The 17,173-nt window shown below is 40.1% G+C and overlaps 1 protein-coding gene and 1 long non-coding RNA gene across 2 annotated transcripts in view; one reads left to right on the top strand and one right to left on the bottom strand.

The window, feature by feature from the left end:
* The window catches only part of MKLN1 (muskelin 1), a 261,571-nt gene that overhangs the window by 26,502 nt on the left and 217,896 nt on the right, over positions 1–17,173 (top strand). The gene's annotated exons all lie outside the window — the stretch shown is intronic.
* The window catches only part of LOC117018316 (uncharacterized), a 45,885-nt gene that overhangs the window by 26,370 nt on the left and 2,342 nt on the right, over positions 1–17,173 (bottom strand). The window contains exons 3-5 of the long non-coding RNA XR_004422214.1: positions 10,495–10,607; positions 5,285–5,502; positions 4,803–4,929 (exon numbers count right to left, since the gene is read on the bottom strand). This is a non-coding gene — a long non-coding RNA (uncharacterized LOC117018316). The remainder of the gene's footprint in view (positions 1–4,802; positions 4,930–5,284; positions 5,503–10,494; positions 10,608–17,173) is intronic.

Below are 17,173 nucleotides of genomic sequence, written 5' to 3'. Positions count from 1 at the left end.
TGGGCCTCTTTGGATTCATCCTATTCATCTGCACTTCCTGGTCTTGTATGTCTATTTCCTTCACCAGGGTAGGGATGTTTTCCATCATTATTTTTTCAAATAAGTTTTCAATTCCTTGCTCTTTCTCTTTTCCTTCTGGTGTCCCTGTGATGTGAATGTTGTTACACTTGATGTTGGTCCAGAGGCCCCTTAAACTCTCAGTTTTTTGGATTCTATTTTTCTTTTTGCTGTTCTGATTGGGTGTTTTCTGCTACTTTATCTTACAAATTGCTAATTCCATCCTCAGCTTCATCTAATCTGTTGATTCCCTCTACATTTCAGTTATTGTATTCTTCATTTCTGACTGGTTCTTTGTTTTCTATCTCCATTTTTATGTTTCCTATCTCTTTGTTGAAGTTCTGTCTGACATTATTGAGTATCCTTATAACAAGTGTTTTGAACTCTGTATCTAGTGATTGCTTGTCTCCATTTTGTTTAGTTCTTTTTCTGAAGTTTTGTTCTGCTTTTTCATTTGGGACACGCTTCTCTGTCTCCCCATTTTGGCTGCCTCCCTGTGTTTGTTTCTATGTGTTAGGTAGGGCTGCTATGTCTCCCAGTCTTGGTAGAGTGTCCTTATATAGTAGGTATGCCCCAGTGGGACAGTCTCCCTGGTCACCTGAGCCAGGTGCTCCAGGTATGTCCCTTGTGTGGGTTGTATGTGCCCTCCTGTTGTATTTGAGCCTTGGTTGCTGTTTGTACATCAATGGGGGGGGTATTGACTCTCAGGCTGATTGGTTGTAAGGACTGGCCATGACTACAGTGGAGGAGCTGTGGTGCAGGGGCTGACCCCACAGAGCAGGATTCACTACAGCAGGGCTCTGGTGCCTGTCCCATCTGCCCTTTGGGTTTGTCTTTTGTGGAGGTGGTTGGGTAGTGCTCTGGTGTGGTCTGAAACTGGCCATCAGGTATGTTGGTTTTGGAGCCTTTTGGGAGGGGCTCTGTTGCAGGCCAAGGTCAGCCGCTGCAAGCTACAAAGTGATCTGCAGATGGTTGCTACTTGTGCTGGGCTTGGAGGTGCCTGGGAGAGGCTAAGCTGAGAACTGAGGCCAACTTCCACTAATGCCAGGCTTAGCGCTGCTTAGCAAGAGGTACAGGACACACCAAGGCCAGATGCTGCTTGTTTGGGGTTTGTGAACCCTTAAGAGATTTTAGCAAAGTCTGCAACATGAACCAAGATAGGCCATTTGTATGGAAAGGCCACTGGAAGCAGCCAAGATATCCCTTCTGATTTTTAGCCACCACACACAGATGTGGAACCAGCTCTGTTCAGCATCTCTGCCCTTCCTGTGAGTTTCAAGGGTGGCTTCTTCTGTATATCTTTAGTTTTAGAACTTCTCTGTTCAACTAGATTTCAAGAAGTTCTCAATGATGGCTGTTCTGTAGTTTAGTTATAATTTTGAGATGGTCGAGCGAGGAGGCCAGCACAGCATTTACCTACTCTGCCATCTTGACCAGAGCTCTGGCCATAAATTTAATATTTACATTGCCATTCCTGCCTTTAGATTTTCCTGACACATATCTGCTCAACCATTTATTTTCCAACTGTCTTTGTCATTTTATTTGAGAGAGTTTCTTATACATAGCTTAATTTTTTTTTTAGCCCAATCTGAAAGTTTGTTTTTTGAAAGCGAAAGTCGACCCATGCAAATTTATAGTGGTAACTGACATCTTTTTTAATTCTTTTCATTTTAGTTTTATTTTTATTACTTATTATACTTCATTGTTTCACCCTTTTCCCCCCTTTCCTTAGGTACACTGGCTTGATCCTTTTTTAAAAATTATTTCCCCTTTTTTAAAAGTTATTTCCCCCTCTGTTAAGTTGAAAGTTTTCCTATGAAGTGTTTACTTTGCTTCAATAAGTTAATGCTTGTTTTTTTTGTTTTTTTTTTGACTGAGTAACCATATTCCTTTATCTCAGAGATTCATTGTGAATATGCTGAAGAAGAAGTGCAATATATTTCTTCAGTAGTGAGGTAAGGTCACTGGTGCCATGTAATAACTGAGGAAGTTTATTTCCTCACTTCCTTCAATTTCACACATAGACAGCAATGAATGCTCTTAAACAAACAGAGCTGGAAATGAGCCCTGTTTTGACTGAGTCATACTCCTGTGTGCAGCACTTTCCAGATTTCTTTTGGTCAAACTATTGAAGAAAAAAAGGAAAACTATTATGCTAAAAGTCCACATGGGAATGGATTAGGATAACTATTCATCCTTACTTTTCTCTGAGTCTTTACTGAATGCAAAACAGGTTATCACAGGTGATAAAGCAAATAACAACAATGACTAACACGGCAGTACATTTTGTGGCTTGCTAGCCCCATCGCATTTGTTTTAAAACCTTTATCCTTGGAAACCTTGAGTTCTACAGAGTTTGTTATAGTTTGGTAAGGACCTTTGCATATGAACTTTAGCTTTAGACTACTCGATGACATCATTAAGTCTTTTTTATACTTCTACCTTCCCATGACTATACTACTTCTGAAAGAAGCCTTTTTTCTCTTGTCTGGCTCCAAATTATACCTTCCATTTCACAGCAGTATATTTGTTCCCAAGAACAATTACAAATCCTACAATTAAGTGAGTTGTACAAGTGTTACCACCTAGGTAGGAATTCTGTTTTTTCTGTTGTTGTTGTTGTTGTTGTTGTTGTTGTTTTTACCATGGGGAACAAGATAAAAGAAGAAACTAAGGTTGCTTTAAAGCCTTATGACTTCTCCCCATCTCCAGCATTCTAATTTACTTCTTTTTAAAAAACTATTATTATTTTAGGTTCCCTAGGGCTATCAATCCAATTATGTTTGGGCTACATATTGGTATAGCTTTTGAAAAACCTTAGAATAATAATCTATACAACAAACTATTTGTATTTTGCAAAACTATATACATATAATCAAATAAGAACCTATTACATATAAGAAACTCTCCACCTTGAAACATTTGGGTTGTAATATTTGCCCCTGGGACTCTCTCTCGCTTTAGCACCAAGAATGGAGCAACCCGCTCCCACTACCTGCCGCTCGCCATGTACTGTTTGGGCAAAGGAACAAAGAATCAGTTCTGTTGTTGGAAATGCCTCCCTTCCAAACACCACTATTTTCCTGCAATGTTTTAGGCAAAGAGAGCAAGGCATGATGTCATCGAAAGAGAATAATTAAAAAATTTTAAATCTGCCACTTCCTCCTGTTCTTAGGTATTTTTCCTCTAGCATTGATTATGAAAGGGGCTGGCCTCACTTGAGACCCAGAAGGAAGAAGAGAGATTTGACAATAAAAAAGAAAAGTGTTCGACGAAAGGAAAATTATTTTAGAAAAATACGTATGAATAAGTATATTATCAGATTTGAACATTAAAATGTATTGGCATATATATTTGATTTGACTGGCTACTAACATCCATTAAAAATGAGGCCTCACAAGATTGGTTATATGTTGAAGCTGGATGACGGGTTCATAAGGGTGGAAGTTGGGTCCATTTTTACCATTCTTTTTATCTTTGGGTATATGTTTGAAATTTCCCATAACAAAAAAAAATTTTTAAAGAAAATAAGTCAGGTTTCAAAAAACTGCTCTGGATTGGTCAATTCTGAAAAAGAGATTCCTCTTTTTATGCCTCATAAAGACATCATCATGAAATATGTTCATCAGTGGAGTTCAAAACTGGCCTGGATTCAATACATTGACAAAATGCTTCAACCCTGTATATGAGTCTTGCAGTTGACACTCCATGACTGAACTCGGAAAAAAAAAACAGACTCACATAGCTTTCTTGAATTAATTGAAAATACTAAAATTGAAAACTTTCAGTAAGAGAGGACAATACTTACCAGAGATAAGTCATCAATTCTCTAGTTATTTTTACGTTCATGTTATTTGGACCCAGAGTATTAGATGAGGATTCGGAAATCTATAGAAGCCAATCCCTAGAATATACAACTTGTCTCTTAGTTTTTATTTTTTTCTCCAGTTAAAGAAGAAACACTGAGACTAAACTTTATATCTTCCAGAAGCATTCTGAGGAAGAACTATGTTTGAAAGATTTTTTCCAATATATCATGTAGAATTCTATTACTACAGAGAGACTGTCTTCTTTGCTAAGAACAAATAGAAAATAAGGACTATAAATAGATGAATTATTCTAAAAGTCATAGTGTTATCTCTTTATAAAATTTCCCACGTAAGATGCCCTATTTTTCATTTTCTTCTCAGCTGGCCTGGGCTTAGAGGGATGATCTGCCAATCCTATGTATCAGACATGTGCTAGAATATAGAAATATGCATAATTCTTGTCTAAGCTGCATTTTGAGTGGCCTAATGTAACACAACAAAGTCTCTGAAACTAGTGGGTTACAAAGGCATCGATCTCAAGGAGTCCTTGTGTGATAGATGTAACCATGGCACGCGTTGTGACTTTTTGGTTGGTTTGCTTAGATTTCAATCCAATTTTAAGGTACCTTGGGGTGAAATGCACTAGGGAACATGTCACACAGTATCAGGAAGATGTGGAGTGGCTTTGCCACTCAGATAAAATTAAATCCTTAGAAATAAAACTCCTAAAGGAAGAAAACGGAAGACAACTTATGAAAAAGTCAATTAGATTATTTGCTAAATTCCTGTTCTGAAGATATTTCTTTCCTTTCCGCAGCTAGTGAATCTTGGGTTACAAAATACTTTCACATTTGTTATCTCATTTGACCCAACCAACAAACCAGTGAGGTACGTGGGGCACATTTAAGAGGAGGAAATTGCATCTCGGAAACTTACGTGCTTCCTGAAGACCTTACTCTCAGCTGAAGGGGGCAGGGGTACAACTACCCAGGTCTCCAGACACTGAGCTGCAGTCATTTCCTCTTCGACCATCCAGTGTGTGCTCCTCCATTTTGTGTTTTGTCTATGGAAGATTCAAAAGGAGAAAAGACAGTGACGCCCTGCCCACAGCGAGTTTGATCTAGATGAGAACATGCAAGTTTTATATAATGAAACAAGCAGAGAATTATTAAGTGTTAAACTGTATGAAACAGGCCATCAATGCAATAACATTTGGATTCATTGGACAGTAAGGTGCTATCAATTCTACCCAAACCCTGAAAAATATGTGTGGAGGTGCCCGAGAATACTGGTCAACTGAATGTTTCTCAAGTCTTCCAGCCAGGTAGTCAGTGCTCTCCTGGAGAAGTCTCATGATTAATTACTGACCAGAAGGAAAGCCTGCAGAGGAGAAAGGGGAAGACAATATCATCTCATACCTTATCGTGTACTTGCAGGTCCAACCTTGCACAGCTCTGCAGAGACACATGGTTGCTTGTAAGAGCTGATTCTTGACTTGTCAACTTCTTATTGGGCTCTGTTACGCCTCAGATTGAGAACTGGAAGCTTGTAGGAGCTAGTCCCGGCCCAGGCCCATCTTTGTTAGGTCCTCTACGCCACCGGTGGAGGCCACCAAGCAAATTGCCTCTTCCTTTTCCTGGTTGCAAAGGGAGTAAAAGGGAAGAGTCCAATGTTTTCAAAGAAAACTACCTGGAAGCAGGAAACTGGGAACATTTGTTCTAAACTCAAAGGGACCGTGACTTCAAGGGTCTGCAGGGACGTTGTGATCACTTTTATTTTCTGATGTCCTACTGCTCAAACCTAAAACTTTCTAAACCCATGTTTGTTTCAGAAGCAAAATTCTATTGGAAATATCTGTTCTTTCTTTTCCAGCAGGGCGGGCCTGTCCTCAGAGATAGCTGCAGGCCAGTCACTCTCTCTTCCTGTCTGTGTCTTCCCCACTGAGTGGCATATTGCCTGGGAGGCCCCATGGGGACTTCCAAAGCCATCGGTGGGTGAGTGACTGGCAGCAATCCTTTAAAAAAACATGCACAAGACTGGCCCGGTTCACCAGCATTATGGACATTCTTATGTCGTCTTCTTCAAAATGCTAATTTCCTTAAGTGTCCATTGGAACAGGCCCGCGTGGATGGTTCTAGTTTAATCCTGTTTGCGACCGGGGAAGAGTCAAAACAGCAGGAACGTGCTGGCTGCTGTGCTGGACTCACTCCTCAAGCATCAGTGCATGCCCACTCGAGAGGAGGAGAGGGCGGTGGGAGCAATCAGCTGGGAATTCAGAATGCAACCACACTGTTCTGTGAGGAAATGTAAGGGTGTACTTCAGACGCACCGTCCACACCACCATCAACTTTGCTCACCTTACACTACACATTTCAGTGCAAATGTGAGCAAAATCCTACGTCACTCCTAAACCCAGGCTCATAACCACTACCACCGGTCACCCTGTCTTCCAAGGTGCATCCTTTGAATTACTTTTCCAGGAGTGGCAATGGATTTCTGCTGAGTCACTCAGCTTCCGTTTCATCCAGTGGTTATGAGCATGGACTCTGGAACCAGCTCGGTCACGTACTACCTGTACGGCTGTGGACAACTTACTTATAAATTCTCCAAATCTGATTCTCCAAATGTGAAATGGTGATAATTCTACCAGCTACCCCATAAAGTTGTGATGAGGAGTAAATGAGGTTAGCCATGTGTTAAGGAACAAAACTTCAACCAAATAAATGTGAAGATCTAATTGGCTTTATTGAATAATTTATGAATCACGCAGCATCCCATCTAGTAAATGGAAAGATGCTCTGAGAAGCTATATAAAATGGGAAACTTTTACAGGGAGAAATGGGGTGGTCAAGAAAGCTAAAATAGTGCATTATTTCACGCAAGGTCACCTTCCTTTAGGGGAAGGGTCTACTCAGGCAGATTACCTCACTCACGCTGACCATGAAATTCTAGACTTACTGGTTTAAAATACCAATCCTGGGAATGGCTGAAACTGCGTTTAGGGCAGATATTTGTCTTGGTGGGTCTTGCCACAAGTGAGTCCATTTTGGGTCTGATGTTTCTTTTTAACACTTGTAAAGAGCTGAGGACATTGCCTGGCACATATTATATACTGTATAAGTGTCAGCTATTTTCTTGTATTCATTCATTCATCTAATATTAATTTAAAGTCTCTGCTGTAGACTGCTAAGTGTTGAGACGTAAAGATAAATAAGACACAGTGTGTGCTCTCAGTGGGCTTATACTCTATATTATAGGCCTGTGTTTTATTATTGATTGATTGCCTAGTACAACAGTTGGGAGGTACTCAATGTTTTTGAATGTATAACTGGACTAGGGAAATGGGCACGTATAACAATAATTTCAGTTAAAATGATTATCTTTAACAGTGCCTGGCACGTAGTAGGCACATGATAATGCACACAGCATTACTGGCTATTTTAATTATTAATTTAGTAGAATAAACGCTGAGACTGAATGTGCGGACTGGAAGCTGAGTGTAAGGAGATGGAGGTACACTCAGGGAAGCCATCCAAGAGGCAGTATCTCTGACCTTAGTTTTGCTCAGTGAGTGGGTGTTAGCCAGTGAGAGAAGAGGGCTAAGTGCGCTCCAGGAAGAAAGAACATTGTGTGCAGAGCTAGAGAGGCGTGAAATAGCACAATACATTCAGGGAGCTCCAAGTAGGCAAGTACGAAGGCAGCCCTATTCTCATTGTGACATCCAGCGTGCATTTGTTCAATCAGTATTTGAGATTAGAGGCTGCGAAACTAAACGAATGAGACCTCGCTTGTGTCACCCTGATCTTTAGCCTTAACTATATAACCAGTGATGGACTCAGTGACTAGGGAATTTTAAGTTGTTCAGTATGATACTTGCCCTGTACAAATGCTGTTAGTTTATACAGCATCATCCTTCTGTCGTCAGTCCCTTTTGGTCTTCCGATGGAGGAAGTAAATGCACTGAATTTACCTGTGTTTTCAAAGCAATTAAGATAAATTACACTAAAGTCGATGGGATCATAATATATAGAGGAAGATGTTTTTGTACAATAGCATAGATTTTTCTAGATCGGGAATGAGCAAACTATGGCCTGGGGGCCAAATCCTATCCACCGCCGATTTTTATAATTGAGTTTTTTTGGAGCACAGCCATGCCCATTTGTTTACATGTAGTCTAGCATTGCTTTAGCACCGCAACAGCAGAGTTCAGTAGTTGTGACAGAGACGGCATGGCCTGCAAAGCCTGAAATATTTACTAGTTGGCTCTTTACAGAAAACGTTTGCCAATCCTGTTCTAGAGTCATCTCTTCTAATCTGATGACAAGTAAAGACCACCTAAATATTTAAATCATGCGGCTGAGTTGGTTTAGAACCAACGCGGCAAACAATAGGTTATTAAATTTTTTAAATTCACTCCCAAGGAGAAAGAAGATTGCAAATATGTTAGCCACAAAGGGTGCAATACACCTGACTAATGAATGAACATAATTCTATGATTGGCCTTCATATTTGACTCTGAGCCTCTGACAGTCAGGAAAAAAAAGGGGGGGGTAGGGAATTAATCACCTGTTGCTTCATAACAGCCACCTTAAAAGTTGGTGGCTTGAAATAGCTACCATTTCCTATTTTTCATGAGACTGTGAGTTGGCTGAGTGGTTCTGCTAAAGTGAGCTGGGCCCAGCTGATCTTGGCGGACTTGCTCATGCATTTGCGGTCAGCTGGTGTGTTAACTCTGGGCTGGCTGGGCTGGGTTGGCCTCAGCCACAATGGCTTGTCTCTATGACAGCTCGTCTCTACTCCACATGACCTCTCAGCCTCCAGCAGGCTGCCCTGTGCTTGTTCACATAGCGGTGGCAGTTTCCAAGAAAGAAAGCAGAAGCACACACTTGAGGCTTGGGCTTGGAACTGCCACACTGTTACTTCTATTGCATTCCAGTGGCTAAAGCCAGTCAACTTGCCAGCCTTGATTCAGTGGCCTAGGTGAGGAAAGAGGCTCTAACTCTTCATGGGAGGAGCTGCAAAGTCACATTGCAAGGGGTAGGGAAACAGCAGGGAGAGAACTGGGGCCATGATTGAAATCAATCCATCAGCACCTGAAACAGCATGTATTCTAACCATAGTTTTGTTTTGTGTTTTGAAGTCATCTCTGTGGTCTAAAGTGGAAAGAAATCGTCATCATATGTCTGTTCAGCCCCACCCACAGATATGAATCATCATTGTCTTCAACTAAAGAGGACCAATATCCTTTAGCTAATGACAGATGCAGGGGAGGAATGAAAAGAAGCCTGTCAGAAATGTGGTACATACTGTATGAGACCCAGGCCCATATTAAATGCCATCTTGATGAATTTCACCAGGGAACTGGATTGAGAGCATAAGGAAATGGATTAAGAGCATAAGGAAAATCAATACCACAGAACTAACCAATGACTAAATAAACATTAGCCTTTAAGACTAAAGTCCAAACCGACCTACAGTAATCTTGCCACCTTTCTCCACGCCCATCATCAGATGGTATTAAAATTGGTCACTGTATTCACAGATGGCACAGCTATCTACGGATATGGATGCAATTGAAAAAGACAGAGAATAAATACTTTTTAAAACTCACTAGCCATGTGATGATTTTTTAAAAATTTATTGCTGGAATACCTTCATTATTTCCAACTTGCCTCAATAAATAATGCGAAGTATAAATAGCAGTAGTGATGTCAGAAATCCTTCTTAACTATTTGTTTCCTGGTACCCTGGGCTCTCAGAGAGAAGAGAATAAACATAGGTAGCACTTGTGCCTTAAGTCATTCAGAGTCCCCCAAAACTCAAAAAAAAAAAAAAAAAAAAAAAAAAAGCAAAACACTGAAAATGAAAACAAAACTCTCAAACCACCCAGACAAGCCACACAACCTACGTTTGAGAACATTCTCTCTGGCCTAGAGCTGGTCAGGCTGCTGGGCTTGTTTGCAAGAAGCGGATGCCACACGTGGCCTTCCACGGAGCTGCCACGATCAGACTTCTGTAGTGGCAGTAGTAGAGCATGAGGAGGAACATGACAGAATTCAGGGAACTATTAGATGCCTGTTGACTCAGACATCGGAACCAGCTGTGAGTGGAAACTTATTTCAACTTAGCTACAGTGAAGAGGAACTGAGCTGTTTATATTGTTGAAGAGGTGGAGACCAACTTTCAAAATGCTTGCAGATGACTCCTTTCTGGGAGGGTCAGAGGAGGGTAGGGCTATGTCCGGAAGAACAAGTGAAGCTTCCAAAATTTGGGTGTAGAAAAATCAGACATTAACATGGGGTGGGTCACATAAAGGTTCTATGATAGATATAAAATTCCTGACCGAGTGCTTAGAAGAATAGACCTCAACAAATGTTGGTTCCTTTCCTCTCTCTGCTTCTCACACCCACCTTAGGGATTTCTTAAGAAACAGAAGACCTGCCAGCCAGCTGCCACTGGAAAGATGTCAACGAGGATAAGCTGCTGCTCTGGTGGTCACAATCAACAAAATTGCCACTCAGGTAGACGGAGCAGGGCATGTCACCTCTCCCTCCCCTCTCTCTCCTCATCGCAGCTTGGCCATTCCTTCCTTCCTGCAGAGGAAGTGTGTGTGTTCCCTCAGACCTACCTTGGCATTCCTTGATGTCTTAGAGAAGCAGATGACCCTGGCTGAGCAAGACAGTCAGCAGAACAGCAGCCCTTGATGCTGCAATTGGAAATTTCCATTCTTTGCTTGCAGCTCTGAAAAAAAAAAAAAAAAATCTGAAGAGCCCAGGAGCTGGGAAATTTCCACGATGGAAAATTTTAACATATTCTTTAGCTCTAAACTATGCAGGTTTATAGAGACTATTTTTTTTTTCTTTTGGTAATTTTCTTCTTTAACAATAATTTATGAATGTGGTAACACTACAGCTGTGAGACTAAGGAGGGCAAGATGACTTGGAGGGGAATGCATATGGTTTGGCTAATGGGAGGCTGTGCCATACACGCGTTTGACCACCTGAATCATAGAAATGCAGATCACTACAAGACCCATGGGCTGCTGGGAACTCATCCAAAATAAAGATAGTTTGCCCAGGAGCATTGCAGGGAAATCTGTATATAGACTGGAAGTGGAAGTGGATGGGTACAACTTGGGAACAGGAGATGGTGAGGTCTGTTGCTGGGAAAAGCAATCCCAGGCAGATTAGACCCCTGCTGCCTAAACCTGAAAGTGCACAGGAATCACCTGGGAATCTTATTACAATGCAGATTTCTATTCAGTAGGTCCAGGGTGGGGCCTGAGACTGTTTCTAACTGGCGCTGATGGTGGTGCTGATGGTGCTCTGTGAGGACCACACTGTGATTAGCCAGGCCATAAACAATAGGTCCTCCTCACCATGAGATCAGCTTGCCTTCAATAGCAAAACACAGTCAAAGGGTGGCTGGAGGACAGTTCCCTCGGGCTTGTTTTCTCAGGTTACAAAGCTAAGGTCTAAGAGTAGAAATGAATGTCTTCTGGAAAGATGCTCCATGCAAGTATGTATGGTTAAAGTGGATCTTTTGAAATGTGGGGATGCAAGCAGTTACCAGAGAGTCTGCCCATTCCGGCAGATTCAAGGTGGTGTTTCCTAGAACACTATGCCTTTGCAGAGAACCCCCTATAACAAGTTAGTGGAGAAGAACCAAGCTGGTCCTCTCTCCTGAGTGATTCTCCAGCATTGTGGCATGTGGAGTGAAACACCAACGAAATAGCTCCAATTATTGAGGGAAGACTGTTGACTAGAATGGTGTAAAAGGGAAAAGGAAAATAAATTACTTTCATCCCGGCCAGGATAGTTGTCTCACTTTTACTGAAATAAAATAAAGAGGGATAAGAGAATTTTCTATTTTCTTAACAGCTTTCTCCCCTTTGTGCTACCTATTTGAGAGAAGGGGAGGGGGAGAGAAAGAGATCATGAGAGAGAGAGAGAGAGAGAGAGAGAGAGAGAGAGAGAGAGAGAGAGAGAGAGAGAGAGAGAGATCAAAATCTATGGCATCTTTATTCCAGGATGTTACCTCCAATTGATCTGTAATGTATCTGTTGTGTGTTTCTTTGAAGCAACATTTGTCCTAGTTTTCATTTTCCATTCAATTGAGTTTTGGATGGGTTATTACCACGTACTTTTCAAATTAAAGTATACAGAGGAGCATATGGAAAAAAAGGAGGGAGATTACCAGCCTGAAAATATGTTGAAATCACAGTGTAACAAGCATGAAATAAGTTTGACAATATAATAAGGTGTATTAAAATATATATTAAAAGTAAATAATATGTAAATAATATAAATATCCTAAGAGTCTAACATCTACATAATATTTAAAAATTCTAGATGGCTTAGAGGATTAAGGATTTAGAATTCTAGAGATTGGTGGACATTTTCCCTTTAAAAACCTTCACTGTTGGGTTAAGGTATGATTCAGCATTGAAATAGACTTTCTGATTACTTAAGGTAAAAGACATCAATTTGGTCTTTTGCTTACTATAGTTCTCAATGAGCAGTTATTCACCTAAGAACCACCATACAACCTCACAAGCAAATAGAATTTGATTGATCCATCTAAAGTCACATCATTTTAATAATAAACATAATAATAAAATGTAACATTATAGACTGTTTATAAGTAAAGTGCATAATCCTTACAACAAGCTTTTAAGATGGGTACCATTATTATATAGATGAGTGTCATACAGGGTTTCAGGTCCCGCTCCCCACATAAGAACGCAGGACATGGTGAAGCCAAAAAGGAACCCCCACGGAGCCATAGCTAGGGGAGTCATACCATATATTCTCGCTGGCGGCTGGGTTGGAGACACAGGAAGCAGGAGCCACACGATCCGCAATCTGCTGTCTGCTTCTCTGCCAACCAGCCCATCCCCTAGCGTAGCTACGGCAGTTATATCAGTGGCTAATGGCTAACCGGTAACAGCGGATGGCCACCCAGCCACAGTGCATGGCCATCTAGTTACAGCTGATGGCCATCTAATAACCGAGCCAGCACCTTTCTATGTGAGGGCGAGAGCCTGGAAACTGCTCTCTGGGACTCTGTCCCCTCAATGAGAAACTGGGATTGAGAAAGTGTAAGTGAGCTGCCTGGGATCCATACTTTACAGCCAAGCAGGGAATATCCTTCTTTGGCCAGCCATCCTTACTCCAGTGCTCTTTCCAAATGCCACTGCTCCATTTCAGCTTCATTTCCCTTATCCCAGACAGATGGATAGATACATACTCCTTCTCAAGTTGAACAACTTCACAGAGCTTGATTCAAATATTGAATGTGTTGTTAGTTGCTTACAGCTGCTATTTTTCTAGTAGTGCAGTTAAGTCCAGGTAAACTCTTTTGAAGAGCTCATTAGAACTGTGAAGATAAAGTCTCAGAAGCAGGTGCATTCATTAGATGGAATGTAGACGATTATGTTAATATCGCATTCAGGTGACACATTTAAAGCCATCAAAATCATGGAGGATAAAAGGATTCTCGAAGTTAATGGCTTCCTTTGTAGAGCTCTTTGCCCTGTTAACATGCGACTGCCTTGGCAGCTGTCAACGTGGGGACCTCCAATGTTACCTCACAAAAATAAAACTGTTTTTGCAGTATCAGATTTCCTTGACAAACTCTTGGATCTCTATTCAGAAAAAGAAAGGTCATGAATTGCCTACAACCCTGGCACTGTTTTCCAAACAGGAAATCTGGCACCTCCTTTGCAGTTTATCGTCAGGTTGGGCCCAAGGGTAGACAAGACACATGAAAGAATATGGTTAAAATATATGGAGGGTGATTCCAGGTTTGGATAAGATGGAGCGACAGCTGTTCCATTTTGCTCTTTATCTTTCATCTTGAAGAAATACTGAGCGTGAAATCTGTATGTGACCACACATGTGTATTAGGAGGCTGTATATCAGAATGTTAACAATGGTTATGCAGGATGATTTTGATTTTCTTTTGGGGGGGTGGTATGTTTGTATTTCTCAAATTTTCTACAATGAATATGTGCTACTTGGTAAAATCTAAAATTATTAAAAATTATTATGGAGCAATTAGCCTCTATACATTTAGTTGTTTTACCTATAAAAAATTAGGTTACTATTTAATTGCCTAGCACATGAGAGTTGGATTAGATGTTTCCCCAAAATCCTTTCTTCTCAAATCTAGGATGTCCGTGGAAACATTGATTCCTCCTTTCAGAAGAAAATATAAGAGAAAAAGGGCAAGGTATCCAGCCACTTATAAAAAATTATAAATATGCTTAAAGATTTTTATGTCATTCTTCAGTACCTCAATCAAGTGGGCATTCATCAAAGTGAAGGCGTTTGTCACTTGCAAAGGAAAAAAGACCTTTTAAGGCCAAAATAACTTTATTATTATTTTTTTAGTTATACAGTCTGGGAAGGCTTTGTAAGCTAAAACTTTGACACAGTCATTTTTTTCCTTCAAATGGTGTGCTACAATGACTGTATTACTGATTGCAAAACATAAATAATGAAGCTGTTATGGACTTGCGGGCATATAGGACATGTTTACATTGTGTGTGCACGCATGTGTGTGAGTGTATAGTCTAATAGTCCTATTTTGTGCTTTTCTTCCTCTGCAACTCGTCTTCTATCTTGCCCTGTACGTTGTTAATTTCTTTTTTCCTACACAATTTAAAAAGACCACTCACTCCATTGAAAATGAAAAGCAATATATTACAGAAAGCAGGAAAAATCTCCTTGGGGTGGGGTTGGATAGCATGTACTTCTACATACATGTACAACACTGAATACATGGATACATAGCTGAATCTCTGCCCCAAACTGTCTCATTCCTTGGGACTTCAGAGTGTGGGGAATTCCTTTGATTGCTGGACAGCTCTGAGTCTCCTAAGAAGACTTCCCCACCCACTCCATTTCCTGTTTAATTCTCAGAGCTGCCACTCTCGCAGAAGCTGCCGGTTGAAGACAAAGTGAGAAAGGTGGCCAGAAGAGGCTCCTGTCCTTCTGATATGGCACATCACCACAAGACTAGAGAGCAAAAACTTCAGAGCATAAAATTGAAAGATAAAAGGAACTTGAGAGGTGACTAGTCAAGTGCTCTTTAAATTGTTGTGTGTCTTCTAGTATCCACTCTGACCTTCAAATTTTCCAATGACGGACACGGTCCTACTTTATTTCACTTTTATACTGATTGATGGGTTGATAAAAAGGGCACAAATAGCATTACAACCACAGTCAAGTGGGCAATGCCAAACAGGAAAAAAAAAAGGATTATTCTTAATCCTGCCACCCTTTATAAGATCAACTATTTTTGAATTTCTGTTATTGATCTAGGAACTCCCCCAAAATAAATAAATAAATACATAAATATAACCCTTTAGGGTCCATGGGGAATGTAAAGAGGCTGAACCATTTGGCTTAAAGGTACATTGGAAATTGTATTGGTTCATGGTGTCCTTCACACCGTGAGAGTCAGATCCTGAAAAGGAGAATTGTGTAAAGAATGTATAAGCCTCAATACCACAGTATTTCCCAAGTCTCTTCCTAATTCATCTCCTGTTGTCACTGTGACACGTGTACAACAAAAGAAAATCTCTGAGATTATCTTATCCAGGGATCTTTCCAACATCTACAAATACCATCTATGTTGAACAATGTGTTCCCAAGTTACCTAAATTGTTCATCTGATGGTATTCCTTTCAAAGGAAATTGGAGAGTTCAGCAATATTCTGAACCGACTAGATGTGACAACACAAAGAACAAAAATAACAAAAGAAAATCCTTCAAAAGAGTGTGCCCTGTAGAAACAATTAGATATCCTTTTCGCCATTGCTATATGGGAGATTCTTCTACACTGAGTTTAAAATAAAAGCGGTGTTAAGTTTTGGGGATGCAAATTCAGAAAATTAATTAGCTAATAGTGAGGATAGAAGACTGTGAACTACAATTTTGGCTAAGTAAACAGAATGGAGAGCGGTTTTAAAAATTATTATTATTTTAATGAATTATAAAATTAAAAAAAGCTATAGAAAAAATTTCCAACAACACACAAGAATATAAGGAAGAAAACAAAAAACACCCCATATCTCACCACTAAAAATAACCTTCATAGGTGTTATGGGAATATCATTCCAGACATGGAAATAAGAGATATTTTAGAGTTTTAAAAAGTGACTTTCATTCAGGCAACTAAGAATGGTCTTACTGATGATGGTCTAAAGAGACCCAAAACCCAACTTTTTAAAACATCTATTTCATTTGAAAAGTGATTAGTGAACTTATCCCATAAGGTTCCTTCTCTTGTTGAGGTGAAGTAATTTTTATTTAATTGTTTCCTTATGAAAAGGAGAGTAAAATCTCCCCTCCCCCACTCCTAAATATACCTTATTGAACTCATGTAAGTGCAAAGACTTAACTGGAAATTTTCAAACTCAAAGGAAATTTTGCTCCTTTTAGGTTGCAAAACTCGGGGCCATCATGGTCTCCATTATCTGTGTTAAATTCACGGAGCATTATCCAAATGGCAGTTATTTCTGTTTAAAAATGTTACGGTAACTCTCCCCTCCTACTTACATTTCACTAATGCTGATACAAAATTAGATAACATTTCCTGACTTACCCACCAACTTATCTTGAGAAAATGCAGGTCGAATTGGTGGAAGAAGAAAGCCAGTATTTCCTTAATAACCCGCATATCACAATTGAAGGTAATTGTAATCAAAAGTACTGATTTTCTGTGCAGTAATAGCTCAGTTTATCTCATAAACACTAGAACATTAGACCACCTGATCATCTTTCTGGGGGGGGGGGAAGCATAAATAGTTTTAGTAAATGAAATCATGTTTTTTTCCACTGACGTGTTCGAATGTAAAGATGTACTTTCCCTTGAATTGGTCCTTACTCGAGAGTGGCATTTAGCTATTCTCTTACTATGGAAACTTACGCATATGAAGCAATAGGCACAAAGTTCATGCCTCTGCTACTTGTTTTTATTTTTACTGTACATGAAGAGCAGGAGCCGCATTCTAGATAAAGAAGTGAAGACCATACTTCAAAATCCTTCTTCCCTAAATTCATTAAGTGGCCACCTCAATTCTTTGTTGTTTGAAATTTCATAATTAGGCACAGTATACCACTTTGATGCCAACCGCCTACATTTGTATAAGGCTTTAATGTGTATGAAGCACATTTCACATAATGGCATTTGATCCAGATACAAGGAGAATCGCTTTAGCCACCTCTGTTGACAATTGAAGCTCCCAAGTCCCACAGCCGTATTCTCAGGCAGAAGTGGGAGGTATTTTGATTTCAGCG

The sequence above is a fragment of the Rhinolophus ferrumequinum genome, chromosome 26, assembly GCF_004115265.2.
Source record: "Rhinolophus ferrumequinum isolate MPI-CBG mRhiFer1 chromosome 26, mRhiFer1_v1.p, whole genome shotgun sequence".
Classification (NCBI taxonomy): Eukaryota; Metazoa; Chordata; class Mammalia; order Chiroptera; family Rhinolophidae; genus Rhinolophus; species Rhinolophus ferrumequinum.
Note: the sequence above shows the minus strand (reverse complement) of the source record. Positions and strands in the feature narration are given on the sequence as shown.